This window comes from Pseudorca crassidens, chromosome 2 (genome assembly GCF_039906515.1).
Source record: "Pseudorca crassidens isolate mPseCra1 chromosome 2, mPseCra1.hap1, whole genome shotgun sequence".
In the NCBI taxonomy this organism is placed as follows: Eukaryota; Metazoa; Chordata; class Mammalia; order Artiodactyla; family Delphinidae; genus Pseudorca; species Pseudorca crassidens.
In genome coordinates, this window is record NC_090297.1 from 172,802,390 (window position 1) to 172,822,815 (window position 20,426).

Sequence of the window (20,426 nt, forward strand, 5' to 3'; positions counted from 1 at the left end):
CTTCTCTCTCATACACACACACCCCCCTAGGTACAAGCCAGAAGAATTCCTGATAGTACATGTCCATGGCTCATCTCCTGTATAAGTCTTGAAAAGAGCTTGCAAAGAAGAACTCAAAACATCGATAACAGGGAAAAAAAGGAACTACTGTAAAAAATATAAAAACATACTAGAAGAAACAAATAAGACAGAAATGAGAAAAAAATAAAAAAAGAATACTCTCAGAAAAATATATTTTATGGAGCTGTTGAAAATTTTACTGAAATATATTGCCAAGAATTAAAAGATAGCTCAGTGAATGGATTACCTCTTTAAATCAATAGCAAAAAGTAGGCAGGGAACTTCCCTGGTGGTCCAGTGGTTAAGGCTCTGTGCTCTCAATGCAGGGGTCATGGGTTCAATCCCTTGTCAGGGAACTAAGCTCCCACATGCTGTGTGGTGCAGCCAAAAAAGAAAAACAAAGAAAGTAGGCAGGGAAATCTGTGAAACAATGGCAAGACAGTAAAAATAACGCAGCCAGAGCTAGCAAAGCCTAGTGAAGTAGGAGAAGGAAAATAAATACATTATCCCAGAAATGATGAGAAATTGGAGGCAATGAACTGTTAGCATTAACATTGTTAGAAACTCAGAATAGGACAAATAGAATCAGAATAAAAAAGAGTGTGACTGGAAATGGAAATGTTCCAAAAGATATGGCAAGAAAGTGTTTTCCAAAAACATAAAATTCATACAAAGAGGAATTTTTTTTTGTGTGTGTGTGTGTGTGTGTGGTACGCGGGCCTCTCACTGTTGTGGCCTCTCCCATTGCGGAGCACTGGCTCCGGACGCGCAAGCTCAGCGGCCATGGCTCACGGGCCCAGCCGCTCCGCGGCATGTGGGATCTTCCCGGACCAGGGCACGAACCCGCGTCCCCTGCAGCGGCAGGCGGACTCCCAACCACTGCGCCACCAGGGAAGCCCCGCGACAAAGAGGAATTTTTGAAACACTATATTGATCCAGATATTTTAAGACATGGTGAAAAATCACCATATATCTGATAGCAACTTATATGATCACTTTATGTAGTTTGTAATATTTTATGCAAAATGATAATTTATTGTGACACCATTATAATATTTGAATATTATATATTAAGTACATAATTTAATTATGAATCTAAATTTTGCTTTCAGGCTTTTATGGACAATTTCAAGGGCTTATGCCTCAGTAGGCAATGGCTTCTTCAAATTGACATAATAATAAAATAATTATTAAATACATTTAATCAGTATTGAAAATTTACAAATAAAACACATTTTGTGAAGATGTCAATTATAACATAGTTCTGATTTTTCCTAAAATCAAAGCATAAATAATTATATGCAATATTTAGTAATTTAGAAATTATATTTTTATTTAAATTGTGTATCACTCAACAATGTCTTACCAAAAGCAATAACCCCCAATACACTCGCTAACGATTGCATTCAGTGGTTTTGATACGTTGTCAGCTTTGAAGCTAGAGTGATTGTTTGTTTTTTGGTCATGATTATCTTTTCAAAGTAGGATGATAGAACATAATTTATTTAACACACATGTTAACAGGATCCATTATGTTTCAAGATGTAGAATTTTGGCATGTGGGGCACCATTTTTATTCTTGCCTGAGACTCCACAAATATTAAGAGAAGATTCTACACTGGAACAAAATGAATATGGAAAAGTCAACATTGAGACATGTCCAAATAAAAGTATCGTATTTCAGAGAAAATAACAAAGTTTCAAAAGAAGAAAAACAACTTTTAACATCAAAATGCAAAGGAACAGTGCATATTTTCTTCTTGCTTGGATTAATGTGACTCTCAAGTAATTCTTTCAGGTGAACAAAATGACTCAGAGAAAGGAGGCAAAGGGTTACCACATAGAAATTTGATAAATGCAGGTAGTTAAAATTAAGTCCAAAGAAAAAGATGCATATTTTATGGGTATGGCCACTTACACTTAGATCTGAGTTCAACTGAATAGAAATTAAAAAAAGAAGACGTGGTAATATATTTTGGAAATAATCTGAAACGTGGATTAAAAGAGACTCTAATGGTTAAAGAACCAAAAAATACCCTTGGATATACAATTTTTTATGGACAGAAAGCAGGAACTCTTCAGATGTGAGCAAGGATAATGAAAAAGAAAAGATTTACCAGGGCGCATATCTAGGAGGAATAGATAAAAAGGAACTTAAAAGTTTCTATCAGGAGCAGAACTAGAGCCTAATCAAAGGACATTCCCTCTTTCTAAAAAGGAGAATCTTGGAATATTTGCCTATATTTCAGAATTGCTATTAACCAGTAACTGCCATATGGTTCTACTATTTTCCTTTCCAAACAGGAGTACTTGCTACAATTACCATATGCTGTTTTCACCATTGTATGCTATTTGTCTCTATTTCATTTACAGGCCTCCAAATAAAGGGAATCTACATCTGGTCCTGATGAAGAATAGTCCATCACAAGACCCTGGGTTTCAAGCCTAAGGCCACATATATATAAATGAAGAATCTGGTACCTTTGTTGGGGAGGAGTAAGTGTATTTTGTAAGCAAAAGAGAGAGAACTCAATTACAGTTACCAAGGAATGTACTTGTTAGAAAGCAGTATTGTCAAAGCCACTGACTCACTCCTCTCCAATATGCCCCTCTGCCATTTGGCTTTCTGCCACATGGGCTTTTGCCATATGATCTGATGTAGCCAACAGAATGTGAACAAAAACGTCAACATGCCAGTCTAGAGATTTTACGAGAAATTCCATGTTTTCATTAGTTCTTTTTGTGCTCCTCTCCCCTGCCATGAAAACAGCAGGACCCAGGCAGTAGCCTTTCCTTCAACCTAGGCCCCCCAATGAAAAGGTCATAAAGCCTTACTGAACCAGTCCAAGCCAGTAGAACCCAGCAAATGTGCAGCTGAAATCTTGGAGTTGCCTACTGCTGTAGCAAAAACTGACTAATAGAATATGTTTTTAAAATAAAGAAAGCAGAAAATACATTTGAACAAACAAAAAAATAAATCAAATCACATGTTCTGTAAGCCCTTCCTAAAGAAATTAACAATTAAAAATCTTCAGTTGAACTCTTGCACTGCTAGTGGGAATGTGAATTGGTACAGCCACTATGGAGAACAGTATGGAGGTTCCTTAAAAAACTACAAATAGAACTACCATACGACCCAGCAATCCCACTACTGGGCATATACCCTGAGAAAACCATAATTCAAAAAGAGTCATGTACCAAAATGTTCATTGCAGCTGTATTTACAATAGCCCAGAGATGGAAACAACCTAAATGCCCATCATCGGATGAATGGATAAAGAAGATGTGGCACATATATACAATGGAATATTACTCAGCCGTAAAAAGAAACGAAATTGAGCTATTTGTAATGAGGTGGATAGATCTAGAGTCTGTCATACAGAGTGAAGTAAGTCAGAAAGAGAAAGACAAATACCGTATGCTAACACATATATATGGAATTTAAGAAAAAACAAATGTCATGAAGAACCTAGGGGTAAGACAGGAATAAAGACACAGACCTACTAGAGAACGGATTGGAGGATATGGGGAGGGGGAAGGGTGAGCTGTGACAAAACGAGAGAGTGGCATGGACATATATACACTACCAAACGTAAGGTAGATAGCTAGTGGGAAGCAGCCGCATAGCACAAGGAGATCAGCTCGGTGCTTTGTCACCGCCTGGAGGGGTGGGATAGGGAGGGTGGGAGGGAGGGAGACACAAGAGGGAGGAGATATGGGAACATATGTATATGTATAGCTGATTCACTTTGTTTTAAGGCAGAAGCTAACACACCATTGTAAAGCAATTATATCCCAATAAAGATGTCAAAAAAAAAGAAAAAAAAAATCTTCAGTTGAACATGAGGTGAATTGAGAAATTATAGCAAAATGATTTGTGATATTCAATTCAATTTATTTAATAACAAGACTAAGAGTAAAGCAGAATGTAATGTAAATGGAATCAACCCTGAAAATCCATAAGTAATATAATTAATAATATATAGGAGGGAAAGGGGAAGAAAAATTATGAGGGTGTGAAATCACACTGATTATCTCATTTGAAACTGATAAACAAGTAAAAAAAATGAGAATATTCAAAGGTTTAAAAAAGTAGAGTAGGGAAAAAAAAGAATAAAAGAAAAAAATGATGTAGTCATAAAACCCAGAAGGCATATAATGATTGTGATATTCCACCCATATTCCATTTCAGTGAAAGACTTGTTGCTCTTGTTGAAAGGCTGAGAGCATTGTTGATAAACTTTTTGCTTTTTCAAGGGTTGCCTCAACTGTAAAGACTTATCTAGCCCAAGTCACATTCTGCCACATACAATGACCGAGACCTAGTAGAATGTAAAGGGCTGGCTATCTCAGCTCAACGTGGAACAGTTTTGAAGGACCACTGTAGCTCAGAGCTCCTAGAGTTATCAGTCTAGGTTACAGCTGCATTTCCATTTTGGTTCGATTTCTCCCTCTACCCAGACCTGATTCTTATCCCTCCTGTTCACAAATGTGTATCCTAAATGCACTCCTTAGTAAATATCTTAATACTAACTGAATCTGCTTCCTGGGAGCCCAGCCTACAAAAGAAGGTAAAGGGGAAGGAAAGCATCATACCTTAGTTTCCTCCAAAAGCTGATTCCAAAACAAATATTTAAGTAAATAATTTATTTAGGAGGTGAACTAACACGAAGGTTCATATTTAAAGCCAGATTCACAAGAATCAGAGAGCTTACTCATTTATCAGGTTCTATGAAAAATTTTGAGAATAAAAGCAATCAAGAACCAGAGGTGAATTAGGGAGAGAGCTAGGCAACTAGGAGCTGCTTCCCAGGACCTTCTTTCATATTTTGTACACATGCTGTGTAACCTAGAGCAGTAAAGGAGGTCTCCTGTGAGGTATATGGGTTACATCACACAGTAGGAAGTGTTTAATTTATGAAATATATCTGTTTAATACCATAGGTTATTATATAGCTCATGGGACAATTTCCAGGGAGTCATAGCTCACAAAATCCATAGATTCTAGTTTTGTTCACCATAAATAAACCTAAACCACGGATATTCTACATAAACATTTCATACATAAGAACTCTTCTCCTGGAAGACAGTATTAGTGTGGTTTGCAAGGAAAAGAGATCCAGTAATCATCCCATTTATAAGGAGATAAGACCAGGGCAGCTGCCTTCTTTCTTTCCCTGAGACATCTAACCCTCAAAAATCACCTTCTTTAATTCCTTCTTCCCCAGAGGTAATATAAGTTGAGGAGAAGTAGGTGAAGGAGTAGGAAATTAAACAAAGAAGTAAAGAAAACCAATAAAATGCCTACTTATTAGAGGGGCCACTGTTGTAGGCAACTAGAAATTTATTCAGCTGAGATCCTGAGAAAACCAGGATCTCAGAATTGAGATAAAACAAATCTCAGAATTGTTCCAATGAGGAGCAAGAAAGTTGGGATATTTTCCCACCCATTCTTATCGTCTCTCATTAGTTGGAAGTTGCTCTAAGAGATAGAGAATGCTCACATAAACCAGAGGATGTCCTCAGACAGATATCTGGTGTTTGAACCTCAGTGTACAAGAATTTTTCAATGTCCACTGCCACTGGGCTAACTTCCATGATTAGTCAAGGGGATATGGACAGAGCAATGGCACCATCTGTTATGCAGGCCAAAGGCAAGGAAACTAATATATACTAATTTTGTTATTTTCATAGTAAAAAGTCAATGTAAAATTTTTAAAATGAAAAGATGTTTAGTATATAATCAGTGAAACAAAAATTTAATCTTCCTAAATATTGGAAGAAGCAATTGAATAAAGCAAAACAAAGAGACCATGATGAAATAAATTAAAAAGAAGTATTGAAAAGGAAACTAAACCTTAAGTTAGTGCAAAAGAACTAAAAGTAAAAACATATCTGCCATATCAATAAATGTAAAAGGCTCACAGACTTAACTGTATACTGTACATAGGAGACACACTCAAAACAAACTTGTTGTAAGTTTAGATATAATTATGTAAGTAGAATTTATAAGAAAAAAATGCAAACGAAAATGAAGCAGAGATTCAGTTTAATATCAGACAGGTATATTTTGGGATGAGAAGCATTAAATGAGATAAAAAGGGAACTTAACTAACTTAATAGTTAGTTCCTCAAATGAAGATCTAACAATTATAAGTATCTACACAGCTAACAGTACACATTCTTTAAAATTGCACATGAAACATTCAACTTATGCAAGGCCATAAAAACAAGTCTCAGTTTCAAAGAAATTAGATCATTCGAAGTTGTGTGCACTGAGCATAGTGGGATTAAGTTAGAAATCAATAACAAAAAGATAAAAAGAAATCCCAACTTCTAGTAAGGTAAGCAATACAATACTAATTAAACCTTGAGTCAAGTAAGAAATCACAATGGAAATTTTAACATGTGTTAAATTTAATGATAATGAAAATACTCATATCACAACTCAAAATTTGTTGTACCCAAATTAATCTATGGGCTTAACAGAACCCAAATAAAAATCTGAGCAGATTTTTTTGGTCAAATTGAACATGCTAATACTTCAATTTTTATGGGTTTTCAAAGGACAAACACTAGTCAGGGAAATTTTGAAAAAGAAAAACAATTTGGGGGACTTGCCCTTCCAAAATATTAAAATTCTTATAAAGTTACAGTAGTTAATGACAGTTTGTACTCATACAAGGACAAACAAATGGATCAATGGAACAGAATAGAGAACAGAATAGGTTTAAAATCCATATATTTATGGTTATCTAACTTAGTTCTGTGCAATACAGTGATGAAAATATAGTCTTTTTAGTAAATGGTCCAAGTGAAAAACACAAGAGAATAATTTCATCACTTTGGGGTCAGTAAACCTTTCATAAACATGATGCAAAATGAATTAATCATAAGAGGAAGGATTGATAAATTTGACAAAGTTAAGGAAATTCTGTTCATCAAAATACACTGTAAAAAGAATGTGGTTGAGAGTAATTTTATTATTTAGCCATCGAATTTGTCAAAGTGTTCAGTTTCTATACTTTGTTTTACTTGTGTGTGCCATAAAGGGATACACTACACACCACATATCTTTGTTTTGTTACTTTTAGTATGGTTGAAAAATCTTTGTAGCTTGGAAATGTTTAGCTAGCACTTATGCTATTTTTGTCTTTTTTTTTTTGTTTTTGAGAACACAGGCCTCCCTGTGCCTTTTTTTTTTTTTTTTGCCCATGCCACGTGGCTTGCAGCATCTCAGTTCCCCAGTTCCCCAGCCAGGGATTGAACCCGGGGCCACAGCAGTGAAAGTGCCAAGTTCTAACCACTGGACCACCAGGGAAGTCCCTATTTTTGTCCTGTTTAAAAACTCATATCTAACCTTTTAGTTTTCATGAAATGCATATATTAATGGAAGTAAAAGTCAACACAAAATGTTCCTTACGATCTTGAGAGGTTTCTTTTGGATGGAATCATAACACACAAAGATATTCAAGGTAATTTACATGAAAAACAACAACAATGGGTCCTGAGTGGAACAGTTGAGATGTGATTGAATAGACGCAATTAAGTCTACGAATAAATGCAGTCAGGTTTTCCCAAGGTCATACCAGTCCCATGGTATGGTTTAGTTTCCCATGGAAACTAAACTACACATAACTATCTTATGTTATCACTAGAAATACTAATTTCTATTCCCCACGCTCAGGAATTCTGTTCTAAGGTATCTGGGATATGTCCTAAGAATCTGCACTTTGTAAGAGTGAGGGGAGGGGGAATTGGAGGAAGGTTGATCAAAAGGTACTGCACAAACTTCCAGTTATAAGGTAAAAAAGTACTAGGGATGTCATGTACAACATGATGATTACTGCTAACACAGCTGTATGATATACAGGAAAGCTGTTAAGAGAGTAAATCCTAAGTGTTCTCATCACAAGGAGATTGTTTCAAATCTTCTTTTTCTTGTATCTCTATGAGATGACAGATGTTAATGAAACCTCCTGTGGTAATCATTTCACAATATATGTAAATCAAACCACCATGCTGTACACCTTAAACTTATACAGTGATATACATCAATTTCTAAATAAAACTGGAAAGAAAAAAGAATCTACACTTTTGACATAGCATTCCTAAGTGACTTGAACTGCAGATGACTCAAGAATTCCACTTTAAGAAACAGATACTAGCACGTGTCTGTATCAGTGAGGCTGCATGGTGTTCAAAACACATGCAAAGAGCAACATGGATAAACTAGAGATTATCATACTAAGTGAAGTAAGTCAGACAGAGAAAGAGAAACGCCATATGATTCACTTATTTGCGGAATCTAAAATATGACACAAATGAACCTATCTATGAAACAGAAACAGAATCATGGACATAGAGAACAGACTGGTGGTTGCCAAAGGGGTGGGGGGTTGGGGGAGGGATGGAGTGGGAGGTTGAGGTTAGCAGATGTAAGCCTTTATATATAGAATGGATAAACAACAAGGTCCTACTGTATAGCACAGAGAACTATATTTGATATCCTGTGATAAACCATAGTGAAAAAGAATATAAAAAAGAATGTATATATATATATATATATATATAAATATATATATGTATAACCGAATCACTTTGCTGTACAGCAGAAATTAACACACTGTAAATCAACTATGCTTCAATTAAAAAAATAATAAAATAGAATCTAATGTCTACACCTTCATTAAAAAATATGCAAAGAACCTAGTCACACTGTAAAGTACAAGGAATGTTATCAATATTAGAAGACTTACATATTTTAATTCAAATATTTAAAATTAGAAAACGGAGTGAAATTGTGATATTGTCAAGATTGGTACCTTCGCCGTGGTTGCCCTGCATGGGGCAGGGTTGATGTCCTGCTGGTTTGGATGGTGATTGTGATGAAGCCACATATGCACAAGAGGGTATAAAAGATTCATTATTCACAGAAGGAAGTTTCTGAGGAGAACAGGGTAGGGTCCCTAGCAGATCTAAAAATGGTTGGAGAGAAAAGGAGTAACTGGTGGCTTGAGGAGTGGTTATGGTTAGTAAGGGGCATGGAGAGGGGATTCCTACTTATTTGGCTGGGGCTTTCACGGTTCAAAGTGCCTGCTGGAGCCAAAGAAGAAAATGCAGGGCTTTCTAATCAGATGTGGGCAAATGGGGAGAAAGAAGGCTGTGCTTGAAAGTTGTCAGCAGTCAAAGATCAAAAATGCATCAAACTTTTTATTGAAATACCTGACAATATAGTCATGAAGACTTAGCTGAAAAGCTCTGAGATAGGACTTTTAGCTGTCTGTGCTCAGTAGGAATATGTATCTATCTACCTATCTACCTATCTATCTAATCTATCTTTCTATCTTCCTATCTTTCTTTCTATCTTTCTATCAGTATTTTTAAATAAATACAGGGCTCAGTAATTACTTAGCCATAATGAGGTACATAATATTGTATCAAACACTTTGCAAAGTGTAAAATGTTTATTTTTAATATGGAAGCAGTATTTAAAAAGCATTATTCTATTCTCAATGTACTTTAATTGTGTTGTTTGAGTTCTGTCAGCTTAATCAAATAAATTTAAAATTAATATTCTGTAAGAAAAATTCATGGGTTTACTAAATCACACAACAAAATAGTCCAAGACTCACAACCAATTAGTATGTATAAATCTTGTACATCTTTCTATTAAAAAAATCAAAAGCAGTTTCCATGGTGGGGTTATTAAACTGTGGAAATACTCCGTTGCAGCCGAATTCCTTCAGAAACTACATTCCAGAGCAAGATTTCAGAAGCTGACTCAACAATAAGAAGCCAATAAGGACTTTCACTCACATATATTTTTGTATTTTGAAGGTATTAGGGGAACAAGTAAAAAATGGGAGAAAACTGTTGGCATATAAACATCCAGCCAAGTATTAAAGTTTAGCAGAACCAAAGGTAACGCTCAGATAAATACACAGAAATTGCTCTTAAAAATATTCTGTGAAGATTTTAATTCTAAATATGGGAAAAATCTAAGTGATTTCTTTTAAAGAATAAAGTAATCTACAACTGGCACTGAAAAAAGCCTTACCACCTACCTATGAAAACAAGTTTTAGCTGCAGGTGAGTAAGTAAACAAGTCTTAAAAAGCTTTCAGAAGAATAAAACAACAAGGAGTAGAAATGGAAAAAAATATTTCCCAGGGAACAAAGAAACCAATCTTTTCTATTAACTCTGTAGGGATGCCTATGACTGTGTCTATGAATACAGCATCCACGGAAAAGGTAGGCCTTCTCCTCAGCTTTTCATTTTACAGGTAAGAGGCTGTTCGGATGACTCCTCTGATTATTTTTGTTTGTTCTGTTTTTATTGGTTTCTTTAGGAATTATTGTGAGATACTCCCTTTTTTTATAGGAAAATTCTGGGTGTCAATGTTATTTTATAGAGGATTTTTGGTGCTACACCATAGCACCAAATAGGCAACAAAACACCCATAGTTGCGTCCCATTTTGGAAAGAATACATTTATTTACTGAGCAAGAGAAAGACTATTTATCTCCTGAGTTATTAAAGACTTCTATTTCAAACTGATATGAGAATAATAAATTCAACGAACCAGTAAATTAGAGGTTTAAATACACCAGAATAGAATAGATTAAAAAAGGAATCAGTACGTGATACCACAGAAAAAATATGGACTTTGAAGTCACACAGATCTGAGTTCAAAATTTAGTTAGCAAGTTAATCACCATATAACCTTACAAAAGATAGATAATATGACTGAATCTTCAGCTTCTTCCTATAAAAACTACAAAATGATTATCATGCTTTGAATTGATGTATGTGATCCACAGTGTCCAGGAACAATATCTGTCATCTAGTAGGTTCTCAAAAACTACAAAATGTTACATAATAATTATAGAATAAGCATTTAGTAAAATATCAGAAATGCCCAAAGTAAAACCCTGCTGAATTCTGGTCCCTTGAGGTTGCTAAGAAAAAGAAAAGTGTTCCGTGTTAACACAAGATTGGATGGCAGTGTACTGGGGAGGAACACTCAAGTATTATTTTGCATGTTATGAATTGAGCATATCCCAGAATGCCTGACATTCAGACTTAGACTCCCAACTGCCTTTCTGACATCTTTCTCTGACAACCTAAGAGGCCTTTCAAAAGTCATAGGGCCAAAATGGAACTCTTTGAGTCTACCCTACAACAACTATCACTTTCTTATGGACACACTGTCTTGCTATATCTACCGACCAGTTATCATCATCTCTGAAAATGTCAGCATCCCCACACTATTGTTTAACCTTGATACTGGGTATTCCCTTGGATTATTCCCTCATTCTCAATCAACTCCACCCAATGTTTTCTTCAGAAAGTTCTGTAATTTCTACTTCAAATATCTGCAATCCACCCATATTCATCTTATTTTAACTGCCTACCTATCATGCAGAGATTCTTTATATAGGGTCCAAAGACCACCAAAAGAGCCATGGATATAGCTCTGATTAAATGTAATCAGTTTTTGTTAAAGTTTTAGGCTACTTACTTTATACATTTAAAAAAGATTATTCTGAAAAGTTGTCCATTGGTCTGAGCAGACTGCCACAGGGATCATAGCTCACTTGGAGAGTACAGATTTTTTGACCTGTAATTCATTCTAAGATATTTTGCAGGGACTTCCTTGGTGGCGCAGTGGTTAAGAATCTGCCTGCCAATGCAGGGGACATGGATTCAAGCCCTGGTCCGGGAAGATCCCACATGCCGTGGAGCAACTAAGCCCGTGTGCCACAACTACTGAGACTGCGCTCTAGAGCCCACACGCTGCAACTATTGAAGCCCGTGCACCTAGAGCCCGTACTCCACAACAAAGAGAAGCCACCGCAATGAGAAGCCCACATGCTGCAATGAAGAGTAGTCCCTGCTCGCCACAACTAGAGAAAGCCCATGCACAGCAACGAAGACCCAATGCAGCCAAAAAAAAAAAAAAAAAAAGACATTTTGCATGATAAGACTATGTTTGATTTTTGGTTTTTTTGTTTCTCTTTTTGTTTGTTGTTATGATTTTAACTTTCTGTCATGTTTCTGCAGCATTTCAGCTTGTTTTCAGCTTGGCAGTTAAATACAACACATACAGGCACTAAGATTGATATAAGTTCCTATTTTATTTAAATTAAGATATAGGGATTTGTTTAAAGTGAAATTGAATCAAAGGGCAGGGGCAGACCTAGTACATAATACTTCCTTTATACCTATGCTCCCTAATTCTGGGGTGGAATATGTGTCACAGATTTACCACTGATATTGCTTATACAGGGTAGTCTTCTATATTTGCAAGAGGTTCAACACATTCTGTGCCAGAGGCTTTTCCTATTAAGAATGATATCCCCGTTCAAGAATCACTCAATTTAATCTCTGTGTCTTGTATATTCTTGAAACAAACTCAGGGTCTATAAGACCTTTCTTCATCAGAGTAAGAAAGTAGTCACAGACAGAAATCTGAAGCTAGGTTGTCACTGGAGACAAACTTCATGTTCACTTCTTGAGGCGCAGACTTACAGATGCGGGCATGCAGGCAAATTTATTTCTAAAGCTACTGGTTACCATAGTAACTAGATTTATAATTTATGTGTGTGTGTTGTAAACACTATATTTTTACAGCTGGACTAAAACTTTTAGATATGATACAAGCAGTAGATAATTAAGGTTAATTAGTCTAAAATCTGGAATGTTATTCCTCAAAACCTGTGTGTGTTTCTCCTAGCCTCACAGATTCCCACAATTCTTCCACTGATTAGATACTGAAAGAAGTCTAATAAAAGATGAATCTAATGGCAAAGGTTCAAAGCTGGTTATTAATTATATAAAGTCATATTTGGAATACCTAACTCCATGATTTTTGTCCAAAGGAACAGGTGTTACTTCCTTGATTTCCCCTCACAATGGCCTCCAGGATATTTTTGATAAAATGAACAGATTTAGTCAGAATTTTACTTATTTTCTACACACAGGAATAGAAAGTATAGGTTTAACATCTGATGGAGCACCACACAATATTCTGGTATGACTTCTACTTTTACGAATATAGACTCTGACTTTGTGACTTGTTAACTGAATATATTGGGGGAAAGTAGCAATTTCTGATCATTATAATCTATGTTCTATAAAAAAATCAATTGTTGGCTTTCAAATGCCATTTAAATGATTGCCCCTTGCTATCTTTATAACACTTGAATAAGAAATTGACAACATCTACATGTATTGACAACAATATAACCTTTACATTTCTGTTCTAATCAACTGAAGCTTAAGAATTTGACGAGAGATGTTTCTTTTACTGCAAATACTTTCAATTCTAACTGTAATTTTTTTAATCCAACAAAGAAAAGATGTCTTTCAAGAAATTTTGTTTACATTAAAAACCAATGATGTGCTAATGAGGCAAACCAATACTTCTGCATGACAAGTGTTCTTCCATTTTGTCTGTACCAATATACTTACATTCATGCAAAACATCTCTTATCTTGGCCATTCTGTACTTAGATGCAACTAAGCTGGCTTGACTTGAAGCCCTTAAATGTAGTTCTTATCAAAAGCCCTGATGATTTTTGGAACAGAAATCATTCCAGCTCAGGGTGGTTTTAGGACCACAGATTTTTATTGCTGATATTAATGAGGCAGGGCATTAGTTGGTGGAAGCTTCACTAGAGATGGTAGGTGATAATAGTACATTTAGGGAGATGTGCTGAGTTAGGAGAAAAGTTTTTGACTCTTGGACAAAACTTTTCTCTTATCAAAGAAGGTATTGTTATAGTCTGAATTCACATTTGGTATCAATTACAAAACAAGCCCCAAAGGAAGTAGCAGTCCTTAATATCATATTTATAATTTTGTGTTATCCTCTTATTTTTCTTGTTTTTTTGTGTGGTACGCGGGCCTCTCACTGCTGTGGCCTCTCCCATTGTGGAGCACAGGCTCTGGACGCGCAGGCTCAGCGGCCATAGCTCACGGGCCAAGCTGCTCCGCGGCATGTGGGGTCTTCCCGGACCGGGGCACAAACCCGTGTCCCCTGTATCGGCAGGCGGGCTCTCAACCACTGCGTCACCAGGGAAGTCCATTTTTCTTGTTTTTAATACTGTATTCTCCTGGGTAATTTTATCAGTGAATCAGAACCTTGACAACAGTTGCATGTTATATAAAGGTAACTATGTTGCTCTGTGTAACAGCGATTTCTGGTGATCAAATAAATTATTGTAAATGATGACTGAAGTCCTTAAATTGGATGCCTTGACTTGAGTAGGAGGTATGTTCTGAAACTGTATTTACATGCATATAACACTCGACCATGGCTCTTATATCAGTTTTTGCACGTGCAGTGGTAGATTTGCTTTCCATCCCTGTGTTGATCATTTTATGCCTGAAGCAAAACTTTCTCCAGGATTAGCTTATTTAGGATGAATAGGTCAAGCAGAGTATGGAAGCCAGAACAATGAAATTCCTTATCATCAGTGGAACAGAAGGCCACAAATCCTTCTAAAAAAGAGGTGCTTAGGGATACAATATGAGCATCTTCCATAGCCTTAAAATACTGCTTTTTAATGCATGGTCGACAGAGAAATTCAAACAAGAAAATTTTTATTTTTAAACATTTTAACACTACTCTTCACTTTTTTTAAAAAATAAATTTATTTATTTTATTTGTTTATTTTTGGCTGCATTAGGTCTCCGTTGCTGCACGTGGGCTTTCTCTAGCTGTGACGAACACGGACTACTCTTCGTTGTGGTGCGTGGGCTTCTCACTGTGGTGGCTTCTCTTTACTGTGGAGCACGGGTTCTAGGCACGTGGGCTTCAGTAGTTGTGGCACACAGGTTCAGTACTTGTGGCTCGTAGGGTCTAGAGCAGAGGTTCAGTAGTCATGGTGCATGGGCTTGCTCCACGCATGTGGGATCATCCCAGACCAGGGATCAAACCCATGTCCCCTGCACTGGCAGGTGAATTTTAGCAACTGTGCCACCAGGGAAGTCCCAAACAAGAACCGTATATGTTATACTGCAATGTGTGGACTTTATTTTATTTATCTTTTTAAATCTTTATTGGAGTATAATTGCTTTACAATGGTGTGCTAGTTTCTGCTTTATAACAAAGTGAATCAGCTATACATATACATATATCCCCATATCTCTTCCCTATTGCATCTCCCTCCCTCCCACTCTCCCTATCCCACCCCTCTAGGTGATCACAAAGCACCGAGCTGATCTCCCTGTGCTATGTGGCTGCTTCCCACTAGCTATCTATTTTACATTTTGCATTATATATGTCCATGCCACTCTCTCACTTTGTCCCAGCTTACCCTTCCCCCTCCCCATGTCCTCAAGTCCATTCTCTAGTAGGTCTGCATCTTTATTCCTGTCTTGCCGCTAGGTTCTTCATGACCTTTTTTTTTTTTTTTTTAGATTCCATATATATGTGTTAGCATACGGTATTTGTTTTTCTCTTTCTGACTTACTTCACTCTGACAGACTCTAGGTCCATCCACCTCACTACAAATAACTCAATTTCGTTTCTCTTTATGGCTAAGTAATATTCCATTGTATGTATGTGCCACATCTTCTTTATCCAGTCATCTGTTGATGGACACTTAGGTTGCTTCCATGTCCTGGCTATTGTAAATAGAGCTGCAATGAACATTGTGGTACATGGCTCTTTTTGAATCATGGTTTTCTCAGGGTATATGCCCAGAAATGGGATTGCTGGGTCATATGGTAGTTCCATTTTTAGTTTTTTAAGGAACCTCCATACTGTTCTCCATAGTGGCTGTATCAATTTACATTCCCACCAACAATGCAAGAGTGTTCCCTTTTCTCCACACCCTCTCCAGCATTTATTACTTGTAGATTTTTTGATGATGGCCATTCTGATCAGTGTGAGATGATATTCCATTGTAGTTTTGATTTGCATTTCTCTAATGATTAATGATGTTGAGCATTCTTTCATGTGTTTGTTGGCAATCTGTGTATCTTCTTTGGAGAAATGTCTATTTAGGTCTTCTTCCCATTTTTGGATGCGGTTGTTTGTTTTTTTGATATTGAGCTGCATGAGCTGCTTGTAAATTTTGGAGATTAATCCTTTGTCAGTTGCTTCATTTGCAACTACTTTCTCCCATTCTGAGGATATGAGAATTGCTACTCCAGTTTTCTTTTGATTTCCATTTGCATGGAATATCTTTTTCCATCCCCTCACTTTCAGTCTGTATGTGTCCCTAGGTGTGAAGTGGGTCTCTTGCAGACAGCATATATACAGGTCTTGTTTTTCTATCCATTCAGCCAGTCTATGCCTTTTGGTTGGAACGTTTAATCCATTTACATTTAAGGTCATTATCCATATGTATGTTCATATTACCATTTTCTTAATTGTTTTGGGTTTTTATTGTAGGTCTTTTCCTTCTCTTGTGTTTCCTGCCTAGAGAAGTTCCCTTAGCATTTGTTGTAAAGCTGGTTTGGTGGTGCTGAATTCTCTTAGCTTTTGCTTATCTGTAAAGGTTTTAATTTCTCCATCAAATCTGAATGAAATCCTTGCTGGGTAGAGTAATCTTGGTTGTAGGTTTTCCCCTTTCATCACTTTAAATATGTCCTGCCACTCCCTTCTGGCTTGCAGAGTTTCTGCTGACAGATCAGCTGTTAACCTTATGGGGGTTCCCTTGTATGTTATTTGTTGTCATTCCCTTGGTGCTTTTAATATTTTTTCTTTGTATTTAATTTTTCATAGTTTGATTAATATGCGTTTTGGCATGTTTCTCCTTGGATTTAACCTGTATGGGACTCTGTGCTTCCTGGACTTGATTAACTATTTCCTTTCCCATATGAGGGAAGTTTTCAACTATAATCTCTTCAAATATTTTCTCAGTCCCTTTCTTTTTCTCTTCTTCTGGGACCCCCTATAATTTGAATGTTGGTCGTTTCATGTTGTCCCAGAGGTCTCTGAGACTGTCCTCAATTCTTTTCATTCTTTTTTCCTTATTCTGCTCTGCAGTAGTTATTTCCACTATTTTATCTTCCAGGTCACTTATCTGTTCTTCTGCCTCAGTTGTTCTGCTATTGATTCCTTCTAGAGAATTTTTAATTTCATCTATTGTGTTGTTCATCATTGTTTGTTTCATCTTTAGTTCTTCTAGGTCCTTGTTAAATGTTTCTTTTATTTTCTCCATTCTATTTCCAAGATTTTGGATCATCTTTACGATCATTATTCTGAATTCTTTTTCAGGTAGACTGCCTATTTCCTCTTCATTTGTTAGGTCTGGTGAGTTTTTACTTTGCTCCTTCATCTGCTGTGTATTTCTCTGTCTTCTCATTTTGCTTAACTTACTGTGTTTGGGGTCTCCTTTTCGCAGGCTGCAGGTTCGTAGTTCCCTTTGTTTTTGGTGTCTGCCCCCAGTGGCTAAGGTTGATTCAGTGGGTTGTGTAGGTTTCCTCTTGGAAGGGACTGGTGCCTGTGTTCTGGTGGATGAGTCTGGATCTTTTCTTTCCGGTGGGCAGGTGTGCATCTGTTGGTGTGTTTTGGGGTGTCTGTGATCTTATTATGATTTTGGGCAGCCTCTCTGCTAATGAGGCGAGTTGTGTTCCTGTCTTGCTAGTTGTTTGGCATAGGGTGTCCAGCACTGTAGCTTGCTGGTCGTTGAGTGGAGCTGGATCTTGGTGTTGAGACGGAGATCTCTGGGAGATTTTTGCCATTTGATATTACATCGAGCTGGGTGTTGTCTGGTGGATCAATGTCCTGAACTTGGCTCTCCCACCTCAGAGGCACAGCCCTGATGCCCAGCTGGAGCACCAAGACCCTGTCATCCATACGGCTAAAAAGAGAAAAAGGGGAAAAAGAAAATATATCGTTGCTCCCAAAGTCCACCTCCTCAATTTGTGATGATTCGTTGTCTATTCAGGTATTCCACAGATGCAGGTACATCAAGTTGATTGTGGAGATTTCATCCGCTGCTCCTGAGGCTTCTGGGAGAGATTTCCCTTTCTCTTCTTTGTTCGCACAGCTCCCAGGGGTTCAGCTTTGGATTTGGCCCTGCCTCTCCATGTAGGTTGCCTGAGGGCGCCTGTTCTTCGCTCAGAGAGGATGGGGTTAAAGGAACTGATTCGGGGGCTCTGGCTCACTCAGGCCGGGGGGAGGGAGGGGTACGGATGCGGGGCGAGCCTGCGGCGGCAGAGGCCGGCGTGACGTTGCACCAGCCTAAGGGCGCCGTGCGTTCTCCCGGGGAAGTTGTCCCTGGATCACGGGACCCTGGCAGTGGCGGGCTGCACAGGCTCCCCGGAAGGGTGGTGCAGATGGTGACCTGTGCTCGCACACAGGCTTCTTGGTGGCAGCAGCAGCAGGCTTAGCGTCTCATGCCCGTGTCTGGGGTCCGCGCTGTTAGCCGCGGCTTGCGCCCGTCTCTGGAGCTCGTGTAGGTGGTGCTCTGAATCCCCTCTCCTCGTGCACCCCAAAACAATGGTCTCTTGCCTCTTAGGCAGGTCCAGACTTCTTCCCGGACTCCCTCCCAGCCTGCTGTGGTGCACTAGCCCCCTTCAGGCTGTGTTCATGCAGGCAACCCCAGTCCTCTCCCCAATGTGTGGACTTTAAATTAAAGTATTCATTTAACCTGATTCAATAATTCTTGGGAAAAACTAGATGCAAATCAGTGAAATTTGTGTATTTTCGTGCTTCAATTTTATAGGAAATCAGTAAAACAAAAAATTACAGGGAAGGATTTTAATCTTCTTACAAAAACAAATACATAAATTATGAATATAATCATTGTTGGATTGCTTGTCTATGATAAATCATCTTTTAAACACATTTCTTACATTGTAAAAATTTTCCCTTTCTGTTTATTTTATTAGATTTTAATTCAGAGATCAATGTTAGCTTTTTAAGCATTATATGCAAATATGTGTATCTGTAGGCATTTTGAAACAAATATTGCATATCTATCAATGTAAAATCTGTCAAATGCAGAAGTATTCCAATGAACATTTAATAGTATTGTGTTCTTATATTTTATACTTTGAGTCATACCATGAAATAAACAAAATACAAGTTACACATATATTTGTATTTCTTTTAAAATTATCTCCAATTATATTCATGTGTCCCTTAAGTATGATTCTAGAAAAGAAAATGCTCTTTTAAAAACAATGTACCAAATTAGGTGAATTCTTTTAGGGGAGTTGTTTGATGAAATGGGTATCTGTGGGTATATTTACAACTTATGACTTTTGATGGCTTTTCTTATTTTGCTCAGTGTAAGTCTAACAGCAATTTTTGTAAAATTATTTCAGGTATATTATCAGCTCAAAAAACCCAGGCACTATGTTTAAATAAACAGGTATTTTAAGGTATATTTAAAGAATGCATATGCTATAATACCAATTTCAAGTAGTTTGCAAATGTTTTGGAGAAAAAACAAATCTAACAACATTGTAATAACTGAAAAACAATATAAAATCACATAATCAATGAATAGAGAAATGATGTTAGGGAAACTCCTGAACTGGAGATGTAACAACCTAAGGCTAATTTTAATCTCTAACAAGTTAGATGACTAATTACAACCACCCTGGTCCTTTGCTTTCACATTTAAATATCAAGAGGGGTGACAAGAATTCTGCAACTACTTTGGTTTTAATATCCTGTGATTTGGTAAGTGAAAAGAAGCATTATGATTTGAAATTGTCAAGAAAGTCTTCATAAAAGAGGTATGGCTTCATGAACCATAATTGTACATGATCTGGCAAAGTAAAGAGGCATTTCTCTTAGGCGATGGATTAGCAGAGGAAGAAATAAGTAAGAAGGAAATACTGGATGGGAAGGGGACCTATCTCACTTGGAAAAATAAAATACATACCATCTAGGTAGTAAGTGCTAGGCTTTAAGAGAGTGATACAGGGACAAGCCTTGAATTTTTGGATGAGAAGACTGGACTACACTTGATATGAAATAAGAAGCCACAGAGCAGCTGGAAGCATGGAAACAGCATCCTGAAATTTGCCTTTCTGACTTGCAATTAGGGATGAACTGGCAGGTGGAGATAAGAAAGAATGTCCATCAGGAGGTTATGGCGTTATCCAAGTCTAAAGAGATGCAACAAGCTCGGAGTGCTGGCAGTCAGAAGCAAAGAACAGCACACATTCAGCAGACACTTCAAAAAAAAGTGAGAAAATTTGGAGATGATTAAAATTACCGTAGAGCACTATATAAAGTCTATGTGCATAGCTATTTGGACTTAATCTAATCCTATAGTTTATTGCTGACTGCAGTTACATGACATTTCTATCTTGCGGTTTTTAAAAAAACTCTCCTCACATTTGGTGAAAAGTTTCATTAAAAAAGCTATCTTTCTGTTTAGCATCATT